The sequence below is a fragment of the Mus musculus genome, chromosome X (genome assembly GCF_000001635.26).
Source record: "Mus musculus strain C57BL/6J chromosome X, GRCm38.p6 C57BL/6J".
In the NCBI taxonomy this organism is placed as follows: domain Eukaryota; kingdom Metazoa; phylum Chordata; class Mammalia; order Rodentia; family Muridae; genus Mus; species Mus musculus.
In genome coordinates, this window is record NC_000086.7 from 155,354,883 (window position 1) to 155,368,601 (window position 13,719).

At 38.8% G+C, this 13,719-nt stretch overlaps 1 long non-coding RNA gene across 2 annotated transcripts in view; it reads left to right on the plus strand.

Annotated features, from left to right (window-relative positions):
- Positions 1 to 404: 404 nt before the first annotated feature.
- Gm39545 overlaps positions 405 to 13,719 on the plus strand; it is a 37,238-nt gene continuing 23,923 nt past the window's right edge. Inside the window, exons 1-2 of one of the 2 annotated variants that reach the window (XR_878286.2) lie at positions 405 to 2,179; positions 13,294 to 13,383. This is a non-coding gene — a long non-coding RNA (predicted gene, 39545). Of the gene's footprint in view, positions 2,180 to 9,199; positions 13,384 to 13,719 lie in introns of those variants that run through there. The other variant, XR_878285.2, reaches the window with a different exon arrangement.

Below are 13,719 nucleotides of genomic sequence, written 5' to 3' on the forward strand. Positions count from 1 at the left end.
TTCTAGACAGGTCACTATTAGCAGTTTGTTGAACTTCCTTTTATGGTCATAAACAGAAAGTAACTTTCTTCTATAGACACATAGTAAATGCTTTGGAGACCTGTTCTTTTATATCTCGGAGGAAACCTTCAGAAGGCCTCAATGCCATCTGTTTACTGATGTATTTTTGTCTGTTTTTAGAGTCTCTACTCCAAAATAGAATCTTCCCGAGTTTTGTAGTCTTGGTAGCAATATATGTATAATAGCATAGATAGATATAAGAACTCTTTTGACAATTCCTGTCATCTTCTCTTTCTTTGACTGCAGTTTTTAGTGTGGTACACACACACACACACACACACACACACACACACACACACTCCACACGCACACACACACTGCACACACCAGACACATGCACACCACACACACACACACACACACACACACACACACACAAACACACACAAACACGCACGTGCGCACACACTCAAAGTTGCATGATAGCTGAGCAGAACAAACCCTCATCTCATGCACTTATAGGCATATTTTATGTTTTTCCTAAGAAGGAATTCAGATAGTTCTATCTGCTCATATTTGTCTATGGATAGCCAGTAGACACTCCTTTGTTCCTAAGTTCCTTGTAATCCACACTTCCTTTGAGGTTATATCTGTGGTTCTTCTACATTTTTTAAAGTACCTTGAATACCTTTACTTTTCCAGGCTTCTTATGTTGAATGTGGAAGTTACAGCCTTTTTCTTTCATGTGATGAAAGTATAGTTCCTCTTCAAGTCAGCCCTCCTACTGGGCATTTTCAGTCCTTGGTTCCTGACTTTATTTGTACAGTCACATAGTCACTTTCAGGTCTTATTAACTACAGAAGATATAAGTAAAACTTTCTGGCACTCTTTATTACTTGAGTATGTTTGAAAGAAGTGAACTCTAGTTCATTGATGTGTTGAAGGAAGTGAACTCTAGTTCATTGATGTGATGCATAAATGGCTACTCACTTTAAATAGACACTGATGATCTATGATGGCCAATGTAATGATGTCATCTAAGTCCAGCTTGTTGAACCAGTGGGGTTATTGAGCTTACTTATAAAAGCATGGGCAAGGAGTTACTTCCAAGAGCATAGTTGACCCCAAACATTTACATTACTGAAGTCTCACTCCAACATGGTTGATAACTTTTCCCAAATTACACAACGAGGGTCCTCTTCCTTAAGTAATCTTCCACACTTTGTATGTTATAGCACCTATGGATACCATGGGACCACTCTCACCTGAGGCAAAATTAAATATTTCTGGCTGGGAAGTGTAAGAAGGAGTGGCTGGAATCTCAGCTGAGGATCTAAGAACTCTCCCCATCAACTCCATTTATGAGGGAATGTCAATAGGTGCCATCTTGAGACTTGCTTGTGAGTAATCACAGCTGCTGTGATGAGAGGATAATGGTCCTTATGCTCAGAAGGGACAGCACCACCCTTGATGAGAGGAATCATTCACCTTTGTTCCTTTCTGAGATGCTCCAGACTGACCTTAGTAAACAAGATCCTTTCCCTTGCAAAGCAGTTCCATCACCTACACAAATCTAATTACTGAGGTTTGCCTTCCTTTGAAGGCTCCTTGGATCCAGCTTCTAGAAGGACATTGGATGTACCCTAAACACCCAGGATTCTGTGGCTTTCCCTTTTCTTAGTGAGAGTCTCCATTGGGATACTTTCTTTTTAATCCAATTTTAGTCCACTTAATTTCACAGGGTCCATATGCTGGCAATGGAAATCACAGTTCTGCTATCTTTAGGTGACAGAAGGGCCTTCAAACTACCTTCAATGCTTTCACTGTATTTGATGTCTTGTTGATTGGCAAGTTGAGGATATCATTCCATATGGATTTTTTTCTATACCCACCAAAAGTTAACTTTGGATTTTCAATACAATTCAGAGCTTACCTGCCAATAATAGAACTTGAAGTACAGTGTTTCCACTCATTGAACTCCATGTATTACTAAGGAATAATTTGTCTCTTACTATTTTTTAGGAGAACCCCAATGGAAGAGATAGGACAAAGAATTGTAGGAGCCAGATGGGTCAAGGATACCAAGAGAACACAGTCCACAGATTCAACCACAGAATTAACTAAGCAAGGCTCATAGGTGCTCATAGAGACTGAAACAGCAATCACTGAGCCTGCATGGGTCTGTATTAGGACCTCCACATATATGTTGTGACTGTTAGCTTGATGTTTTTGTGGAACTTCTAACAGTAGGACTGGGGCTATTTCTGAGTCCTTTAATTGATCTGCAGACCCTTCTCCTCCTACTAGGTTGTTTCACCTAGCCCTGATATAAGTGTTTATGCGTAGTCTTACTGTAGCTTGTTATGTTGTGTTCTGTTCATAGCTATAGAAGAGCTGCTCTTTTGTGAAGGGAAGCAGAGGAGGAGTGAATCTGGCAGAGAAGGGAGGTGGGGATGGGAGGGGAGTAGAAGGAGGAAAAATTGCAGTTGGGATGTATTGTATGAAATAATAATAATAATAATAATAATAATACCGATCATCTTGTAGTGATGTAAATCTGCATGTGGTTTCTCATCAGTCCATGAAATTTGAAGATTCAAGTCTATACAGTGAACTGCTGGAACCTTTAAGTTATGACATTATTGTGTTTGGAAGGACTAACACACCATATTGTATGTGCTTAACAGATATATTCAAATTTCTGTGGGACTTACACTGGAATGTTAACCGTGTCAAGAACCGGCAGATAGCCATTTATATATAATTCTGAAGAACTATGTGGGTGGTTGCCTGGAGAATAATCTCTCTGTCTGTTCAGGAAAAAATTGATGGTGTTAAAATTGCTATAAAATTTAATTTGGAATACAATATGATAGCTTATTTATTATTAGGCATTTGTCATATTTTACATAGAATTATTTGAAGGGTGTTCAAATTAATCAACATCCTGCCTTAGAAACCCTCAAATAATTGTCTGCATTATTGTTTTTTTAACTAGGTGCAAGTTATTCAAGAGCACTTTGAAAAAATGTCAGTAACTGATATTAATGCTAATAAGAACCTTTAGCAAAATGTGACCCCTTGGGCACTAGCACACTGAGATTCAACTGTAGTCCTTGCCTGTAACTACCACTTAATGTACCCTTCTTTAGAGGCCTCTGGGTGCTTGTTAGTGGCTATGAATACAATAAGAATCCAAGTGCTGATCTTTGGTGACGTCTGATCAAAGTTAGTGTTTTGGAGACCACTAAAAATGCAAATTTTAGCCAAGAAACATCTCTTTGAAAGAAGAAAAGTGCATTTTTATATAAACTGTCAATCAGGTAGTATCTTAGTTAAGGTTTCTATTGTTGTGAAAAGACATGATGACAACTGGAACTCATATAAAGGAAAGCATTTAAATGGGGCTGGCTTAAAAATAGGTTCAGTCCATTATGCTTATGACAGGAAGCATGGCTGCGTGCAGGTTCTAGAGAGGTAGCCAAGAGTTCTACCTCTGGATCCACAGGTATCAGGAAGACTAAGTGACACACTGGGTCTGGCTTAAGCTTCTGAAATCTCAAGGCCCACCTCCAGTCACACTTCCTCCAGCAAGGCCACACCTACTCCAAGGCCACACCTCCGAATAGTGCCACTCCCTATGAGCCTAAGAGCCTAAGAGGGCCATTTTTATTCAAACCACCACAGGTAGTTAATGTATACTTTCAACAGGATAGGATTTAGAATTACTTAGAAGACATACTTCTAAGTATATTTGTGAAGGTATTTTCAAAAAAATTATAACTAAGGAGGGAAGGCCCATCCAAGTGTGGGCAGTGCATTGAATGGCTGAATAAAACAGAGAAAGTAAAGTGGGGAACCATTCATCTCTCTGACTAGTGACTGCAGAAGCATTATGGCTAGCCACTTCACATTCATGTTTCTGTGCCTCCTCCTCCTCTTCCATGACAGATTGCATCCCTTCCAACTCTGAGTCAAACTAACTTCTTTCTTCAAGTTACTTCCATCAGGTAGTCTGTCCCAACAACATAAAAGTAATAAAGATAGTAAAAGTGCATTAGAGGTGCTTAGTCATTTTTTCAGATGTGGCTGTCTAATATTCAGGATCTATGCTATCTGCTTGATCTTTCTTACTGCTTTGGTGTATCCAGGTTCCTGATTATGCAGTCTTGCTCATGGAGATATCCATAACTGAAAGGTATATTGGTTGTAATGGGTTGTGGAAGCTGTGTAATCCTCTCAAAATTTGCTTACATATGTGTATTGGAAGATAATTCTACTTTATTGGATTAGATATAGGCTGTTCTGCTTGCCTTTGAAAGAATCCCCCAAGTTCAGCCTGCTCCTTAATTTTTAAAGTAGAAAGGCACTCAGTTCTCTTCATTTGGGACCTGTATGTAATCTTATCAATAACTGTATCAGCTATCTGGGCATTGTGTGTGTTTAAAGTAACATAAATTAAAGATAGCCCACATTAAGATCTTTATTAAAATTTTAATACAATATATTTTGTTCGTTCCCACCCCCAATGTCTCCCAGATACCCTCAAAACCCAACTTTATAGTCTTTATAAAAAATGAAACCCAAACCAAAATAAAACCAAGCACAAACCCAAACCAAACCAAACCTTTTTTTTTTTAGAGAAAGAAAGAATGTAAAGTTGGAGCACACATTCAAGAGAGCCATATGATAGGAATTTGACATTTTCCTATAAGATTTTTCCCATTCAAGTTACATATTTGTTTATGAAGCTTGAAAAAGAGGAAGGAAGCCTGATTGGAGCCAGGCAAAAATGCTTATCATAATGACAGTTTCATCTAAAATCTCTGTGCTGGTTTGAATAGGTATGGCCCCCACAGACTCATCCATTTGAATACTTGGGCCATAGCGAGGTATGGCCTTGTTGGTGTAGATGTGGCCTTGTGAGAAAATATATCTCTGTTGGGGCAGGTTTTGAAGTCTTTATGCTCAAGCTATACCCAGTATGGCACACAGTCTCCTTCTTCTGCCTTCAGATCAAGACATAGAACTCTCAACTACCTCTCCAGCATCACATCTACCTGGACACTGCCATGCTTCCCACCATAATGATAATGGACTGAACCTCTGAAACTCTAAGCCAGATCCAATTAAATGTTTTCCTTTATAAGAGTTCCTTGGAAATGATGTCTCTTCACAGCAATAAAACCCTAAGTAACCTTCTTTCCTCTCATCCCCCATCCCTTCCCCTCACCTCTAGTCTCTTTTCTCTTTGTCGCTCCCTCCTTCCCTTCCCTCTTCCTTTCTTGCACTGTGAATTGAAACCAGGGCCTTGCATATGACAGACAAGTGCTCTACTACTATACTATTATACTATGTTCCTTGTTATAAAAACATTATTTGAGACAGGGTCTCATTAAATTGCCCAGGCTGATCTTGAACTCGCTTGTAGCAAAGACAGATGTTAAGTTCTGATTCTCCTGTTTCCCCCTTCTCATGCCTTTTTTTGTTTGTTTGTTTTTTGTGTTTTGTGTTTTGTGTTTTTTGTTTTTCAAGACAGGGTTTCTCTATGTAGCCCTGGCTGTCCTGGAACTCACTTTGTAGACCAGGCTGGCCTTGAACTCAGAAATCCGCCTGCCTCTGCCTCCCAAGTGCTGGGATTAAAGGCATGCACCACCACCGCCCCCCCCCTTTTCATTCTTTTCTACTTGAGTTCTTTGTACTTATGAGGTAGGGAATGCATAAATACCAGCTGATTTAGTTTTGCTCAAGCATGTATTAACCAAGACAGTGTAGTGCCTTGTTTTGGAATATAAAATCCTAGACATTTATTGTTTTGACCTTTGGTAGCTCTGCCAAATGCTTAAAATTTAAAGAATATATTGCTTCTTAGGACTGGAGAGATGGCTTACTAGGTTAAATGCTTGCACACAAGAGGAGTAGCTTTTGGATCCTAAGCTCTCATATAAATACTTGGCTGATGTGACAACCTGCCTATAAGCCCAGTGCTTGGGAGACAGAAATAGGAGATCCCTAGAACAAGATAACTAGCTAGAATAGCTAAATTCCTAAGCTCTGAGTTCTGCAACAGGAGCATCCTCAAAATATAATGTAGAGAGTGATTAAGGAAGACACTTGATGTCAATCTCTTAGCCCCCACATGTGCACATAGACTATCTTCCCAAATGTAACACCTATACATGTGCTGTGTATGCCACAGATATATATAAAAATATTACTGTCAATGTCATGTTCAAGGCAGATTTTTAAGGAATTGTTTAATGCACAGTGACTTTCTTTAATGCAACTTAAATTTATGTCTGAAATTATATTTTCTTAGCCAGTTAGTGTATTTCAAAAGAAGATATAAACTCAGGGATATATATATATCCTTCATTGCATTATACTCTGAGCTATCAAAATACATCTACCCCCGTTGGTATCCTCCTGGATTTTATATTTTAAGCTTTCTACTTTTCATAGATAGCTTGATTTTTAAGATTTAATATTTAGTTTTATGTGTATATTTTTGTCTGCATGTATGTAGAAATAACTCCCTATTATATAATTTCCATATATTCCACCATGGTTATTAAGACTAGTATGATTATTTTCTGGGATTTTCTTTTCAAGATTTTTATTTCATTTATCTATTCATTGAACAATTCATACAGATATAAGGTGTATTTTGATCAGATCCATTTCTTATTATTCCCCCACCAACTTCTCCCAAATAATTCCTCCCCCAAAGGAAATAGAGTTGATTGAGTCTGAATTCAAGAAAATACTTCCCACATATTTTCTCAATGTACTTCCTCTCTATATTTTTCCATAGGTGTTAGAAAGGGTTGATATTCAAAGTACTCCTTTCCTACTCCCACTCCCACTGCTGGATCTCCTTACAACATTACCATCTTTCCTTGACTTAAACCACTTATTGTATTCTCCTGCCTGCATTCAGTCGATGCCAGACTTGATATCTTGATTTGTTATTGCATGTTTATACACACACACACACACACACACACACACACTACACACACACTGGTTTGATATTTATCATAAAATTATTACCATGATCAATCTCCTGCCTGCATTCAGCCGATGCCAGACTTGATATCTTGATTTGTTATTGCATATATATATATATATATATATACACACACACACGCGCGCGCACGTGCACACACACACACACACACACACACACACACACACACACACACACTGGCTTGATATTTATCATAAAATTATTACCATGATCAAATCAATTCCCATATCTACCATCTCACAGTAACCACTTGGTATACGTGTACAAGAGCATAGCACACTACTATTAACTGTACTCACCATGCTGTAATTAGATCAGCACATACTTTTCCTCTCAATCCGAAGCATTTTATGCCTTGACCAATATAATCTCCTTGATGTGACACTGGGAACCACACTTCTACTTGTTTCTATAAGTTACATTTTTTTTTAAAGATTCTATATGTGCATGATAAGTAGTTCCAGCATATCATGCCTGTTCCTATGTCTCTGAAAGGTTCCTAATATCCCACTTTAAATTATGGCATCATTGAACATTTTGGGTTTTGCCCTTGAAGCTTGATCAAACTACTGCAACAAGTACCATAGATTCACTAATTCTTTCTTTTTATATTGTCCTTCAAGACTTTTATTGATTGATTGATTGATTTTTTTATTCTTTAGTCTTTTTTTACAGTCCAGTATTTATCCTCCTCCCAGCCCCCCGACTGTTCAATATCGCATACTTCCTCCCCCACCCCTGTCTCCAAAAGGATATCCCCACCCCACTTCCCCCATGGACCAGACCTCTAAACTCCCTGGGGCCTCCAGTCTCTTAAGGGTTAGGTGCATCTTCTCTAACTGAGTCCAGGCCCGGCAGTCCTCTGTTGTATATGTGTTGGGGGCCTCATGTCAACTGGTGTATGCTGCCTGGTTGGTGGCTCAGCTTCTGAGACATCTCAAGGGTCCAGGTTAGTTGAGACTGTTAATCTTCCTATGGAATCACCCTCCTCCTCAACTTCTTCCAGCTTTTCCCTAATTCAACCACAGGGGTCCCTGGCTTCTGTCCATTGGTTGGGTGTAAATACCTGCATCTGACTCTTTCAGCTGCTTGTTGGGCCTTTCAGAGGGCAGTCATGCTAGGCTCCTGTCTGTAAACACACCATAGCAACAGTAATAGTGTCAGGCCTTGGGGCCTTCCGTTTAGCTGGATCCCTGTTTGGGCCTGTCACTGGACCTCCTTTTCCTCAGGCTCTTCTCCATTTTTTTTTTTTTTTTGTTCCTGCTGTTCTTTCAAATAGGAACAATTCTGGGTCAGAGTTTTTGAGTATGGGATAGTAACCCCATTCCTCCACTTGATGCCCTATCTTTATACTGCAGGTGGACTCTACAAGTTCCCTCTCCCCACTGTAGAGCATTTCATCTAAGGTTCCTCCCTTTGAGTCCTAGGAGTTTTTTGTCCCCCCAGGTCTATGGTACTGGGGACAGGGGAGATACAGAGGGGGAAACAGGGCTGAAGGCCTGAGGGCCAGCAGAAATAATGGAAACAGGCAACCTTGGGAGGTAGGAGTTGGTGGTGGGGCTCTAGAATGTAGATTCAGCATCTCAAACAACAAAAATTTGTCTCATAATCTGGGAAGCTGGAGAAGTCTTTATATGTCTTTGGTGATGGTACTGGTGGTTGAGTGTACCGCCTCATAGGTATTAGGGAAATATTCTACCATGGAGAGATATGTCCAGCCCTAGAATGCAGAGATCAATGTGTTAGTAGAAATGGTTTCTCCTGAGGTCTGTGAGGGATGATCTTTTTCTGGAGGTACTATTTGACTTACAGATGGCCAACTTCCTTATAACCTGCCATTCCTTATATGTATCTATAGCCACATTTCGTCTTCTTATAAAGATGCCTACTGTTAGAATTAAGTGGCAAAAGGTATCTTGGTGGGTCTGTGCTAAGTCATGCTGTAAAGAGGTTGTCCCATGCAACAGGTCTCACATAAGTGGTTTATTGAGGATGGGGAGCAAAAGGCCCTCTTGGAATAGGAACATGAGAGAGAGAGAGAGAGAGAGAGAGAGAGAGAGAGAGAGAGAGAGAGAGAGAGAGAGAGACAGAGAGAGAGACAGAGAGAGAGAGAGACAGAGAGAGAGAGACAGAGAGAGAGAGACAAAGAGAAAGAAAGAGACAAAGAGAAAGAGAGAGAGAGGCAGAAAGACAGAGACAGGGAGACGGAGAGAGACAGGGAGACAGAGGGGGCACTGATGTTGGGAGGGACTTTGTAAAGGGTGCATGTGTTGCATTGGAAAATATGCAACTCACAGTGACAATGGAAATGTGCTGCTTTTGGTGGCAGCAGTGGCAGATGATGACACCTTAATCAGCTGGTGTTCAGTCTCTGAAGGGTAGGCTGACAGAGTAGCCGATTTAAAGCATCAGCTATATGAGTATAAGGCCACCCTAAGATCCTCATTTGAGACTGATCACCTCTATAAAGCTCCTACTTCCAAGCAGGGTCACATTTTGAGATACCACGTGTTAGGACTTCACTCATTAGTGTTTTAGAGAACACATTTCAACCCATAAGAGTCTTTGTCAAATTTCTCTCTTGAGAGAACAAGAAAGGGCTTCTCATCCATCTCAGGCATTACCTCTGTGTTAGGTTCCAATATTTTGTTTTTTGTTTTTCTGTTTTTTTTTTCCCTCAAGAGCTCCTCTTGGTTCTTTGATGTTAATACAATCTCAGGCCACTAAACTTCACTGTTTCTTCATGTGAACACTTCACAGTAAACATCTGTATAAGCAGGAAATGGGCACTTCAATCCCATGTTTTGATATTTGTATGAAATGTTCACATTTAAGCCCATCAACATATCTATTACCACCTACATTATGAAGATTTAAGGTCTATCCTCTTTACAAATTGTAAGTATATTATACAGTATTGCTAACTCTAGTGACCATGTTGCACATTAGATCTCCAGAAATTAATTATTTTGGTTATCTTAATGGTTATACTCTTTGAACTACATCATCTCTTCTCCCATATCCTCTAACCATCATTAGACTCTCTGTTTCTAGAATTGACATAAGTGTGAGGTCATAAATATCCTAAGTTTGTCTTCTTTCACTGTCCATAATCTCCTGTAGGCCATTTCCTGTTGCCATAAATGGCAGAATTTCCTTTTTTTTTTTTTTTAAGGTCAAATAACCTATACACCTGCGTTTTATTTTTCTTTATTCACTCATTGATGGTCATGTACTTTCTGTATTTTGGCTGCTGTAATTAATAGTGTACTGGATGTAAGAATGTAGGTATTTTTTTCAGTCCCTATTTCAATTCCTTTGGGCATATATCCAGAAGTAGGATTGATGGCACATATGGCAGTGCTATTTATACCTTCTTGAGGAACTTCTATCCTGGTTTTTATAGTGGCTGTGCCAATTCACATTCTCACAAAGAGTACAAAAACGATTCTCTCTTTCCCACATTTTTGACAAGCTTGTTATCTCTTGATTCTTTGATAATAACCACCCTAACATGTGTGAGGAAACATCTTATTGTTTTGATGTGCATTTCCCTGATATTTAGAGATATTGAGTACATTCTAATATGTCCTGTTGTGTATCACTGTGAAAAACAAGTCTTTTCAGGTCCTTTGTCCATTTATTTTTGGAGAAGATCTCCAATGATTTTAAGTATGGTTAGTGTACTGGCTAGTTTTGTGTCAACTTGACACAAGCTGGAGTTATCACAGAAAAAGGAGCTTCAGTTGGGGAAATGCCTCCATGAGATCCAACTGGAAGGCATTTTCTCAATTATGATCAAGGTGCAAAGGCCCCTTGTGGGTGGTGCCATCTCTGGGCTGGTAGTCTTGGGTTCTATAAGAGAGCAGGCTGAGCAAGCCAGGGGAAGCAAGAGAGTAAAGAACATCCCTCCATGGCCTCTGCATCAGCTCCTGTGCCCTGACCTGCTTGAGTTCCAGTCCTGACTTCCTTGGTGATGAACAGCAGTATGGAAGTGTAAGACGAATAAACCCTTTCCTCTCCAACTTGCTTCTTGGTTATGATGTTTTGTCCAGGAATAGAAACCCTGACTAAGACAGTTAATGACAGGAATATGGGTGAGGGGTTATTTACAGAAACACAGTCACTTTACCATGGCTATACTTTTGAAAAGCAAACAAACAAAACCCCAAAACAAAATTCTTTCCCTTAGCAACTGTTAATGGCCTGTAGGTTCTCAGTGAGGGGTAGGCCTGGCTTCTTAAGTCCCTCCATGTTAGAACTGTTAACTTTGCATAAATTGTCCAGGAGGGGTAGGGTCTTGTGAACACCTCTTCTCTCCATGAAAAGATGTTGATGGAACAAACTTCTGTAGGTCTTGGGCAAGCAATCACAGCTGCTGAGAGTTCAAGAGTGTAGCAGTATCCAGCACAGAAGACGGTACTTAAGACTTCACCTTTTCTTCCAGCTCTTAAATCTTCCTGTTCCCATTTCATCTACATTCTTTGAGCCTTGGAGGGAGTGATACACGTCCCATTTGGGCTAGGTATTAAACGGTCACCTATTCTCAGTTCTTTGACTAACTATGAGTTTCTGCAGTAACTGTTACCTACTCTCTGCCCTGTATCATAACTGAAGGTAGCTTTTAGTTTGGATATCAATCTCTTATGCATATATTTTATGAATAATTACCATTTCATTTTGGTGCATTTCTTGAACAAACATGTTTTTAGTTTAATATAGTCTTGGTTATTTAATTTTGCTTTAGTAGTCTCTACTTTTGATGTGTTATTCCCAAATGATTTCTAAAAATAATTTCAACTAGTTTCTTCCTAGGAATTTTACAGTTTAAATCTTAAATATTTAATATAGTTTATATTATTTTGTGTATTATGTAAAATAAGGTTCCAATTTCTATCTTTTGTGTGTGTGTTTAATTTTATAACATTATTTATTGAGAGATTATTCTTGTTCCATTATGAATTGTTCGCATCTTTGTTGAAGGTTAGTTTACTATATTTGTACTTATATGTGTGTTTATTTCTTAGATTTTTATTTTGGTGCATTGTCTTTACATCTATTATTATGTTAGTTCTACACTGTTTAGCTCACTCTATTTTTCAGGATCTTCATGTCCATGTGGAAATTATATAATGTTTCTTATATAGAAGCTACAGGTACATATCACACCTTGGTAGAGTTTTCCTTCTGTACATTTTTATATGAACAATTCCAGACCCAAATTACCTTCATACACGACTCACACAGTAGTATTTATAACCTTCTAATTCAGGGCCATGAATAGAGCTTACTCAATCTCTTCACTTGAATTTTATACATCCCATCCTACATCCTGTGGCCCATTGTGAGTATCCAGTCATGAACGATAGACTTCCACATAGAAACACATGATGGGTAGTGGATAGTACAACTTTCTTCCAATAAAGAGAACTCTTCTGACATATGGGGAATTTCAGAAGAGAAAGTGCTGGTCTACCCCATAGACTTGGCATATGCATCTTCACATAGAGACCTTAGATATATCTGTTTAGAAAATATAGGGGAAGTCTTGTAGCAGAGCTTGTATGAATGTAGCAAAATTCCTAGAAATCATTCTGGAACAAGAGAGGATATAAAACCATGGCCTACTAATTTTCCTATTTTACATGAAAGGTCATCACAGTAATTTTTCTTTCCCTCTGTGATGCGCAACTTTCTTTTAAGTTTTAACTCTATAACACTTTTTATTATTTGAGAAGTTTATAGAGTTAAATAGTATATTTTGGTCATATTTGCACCTTTTCCCCTTCAGTTCTTCTTGCTTACCTCCCACATTGTCCTCACAGCCTCCCTTTTTTAGTAGCCCACTAAGTCTAATTAGTTCCTCCTATGTGCATACCTGTGGGACTGTCCACTGAAACATGACCAACCTAACATCAGTCACACACCTAAAGAAATCTGACTCCTTCTCTCCTAGCAACCACCACCTATCAACTCAGCTATTGATGTGGGGGAGGGGTGGCAGACTCATATGCCTTTCCATCTTCCTTGTTGGGATGTTGACTTGATCTTGTAAAAATCTTGTACTGGCAACTTTTGCAGACTACTGTGAGTTTATAACTGCAACAGCCTTGTGATATTCAGAGGGAAGAACTTGCTACTTATATTTTGTTAAATTGGCATAGTATCAAATTGCCTTCTAAATGCTTATCTTTGTGACCATAAATGAGGGACTTGCTCAGTGCTAATCAGAAAAGCTCTTTATTTATTTATTTTTTTTTTAGCTCGGCCGTGATGGCACACACCTTTGATCCAAGGACCTGGGAGTCAGATGCAGGTGAATCTCTAAGTTCAAGGCCAGCCTGATCTACAAAGTGAGTTCAAAGTTAGCTATGGATACCCTGTCTCAAGAAGACATATAATAATAATGATGATGATGATGATGATGATGATGATAATGATAATAATAATAATGACAAAAAGAAAAGCTTCCTTTTTGTATTTCTATTGTTCTTTAATGAGGGAACATAATACTGTTAATTGGTATCTAGTTTTTTTTTAATTATAACAAAAATATGTATTCATGGGAATTAATGTATCCTTCTCATATCATTCACTTAGTAAAATTTGAATAAAGAGGAATGGGGTGCATAAGAGAAATGACATAGAAGAGGTAAGTTACAACTCATTAAAATATATCACTCAAAACA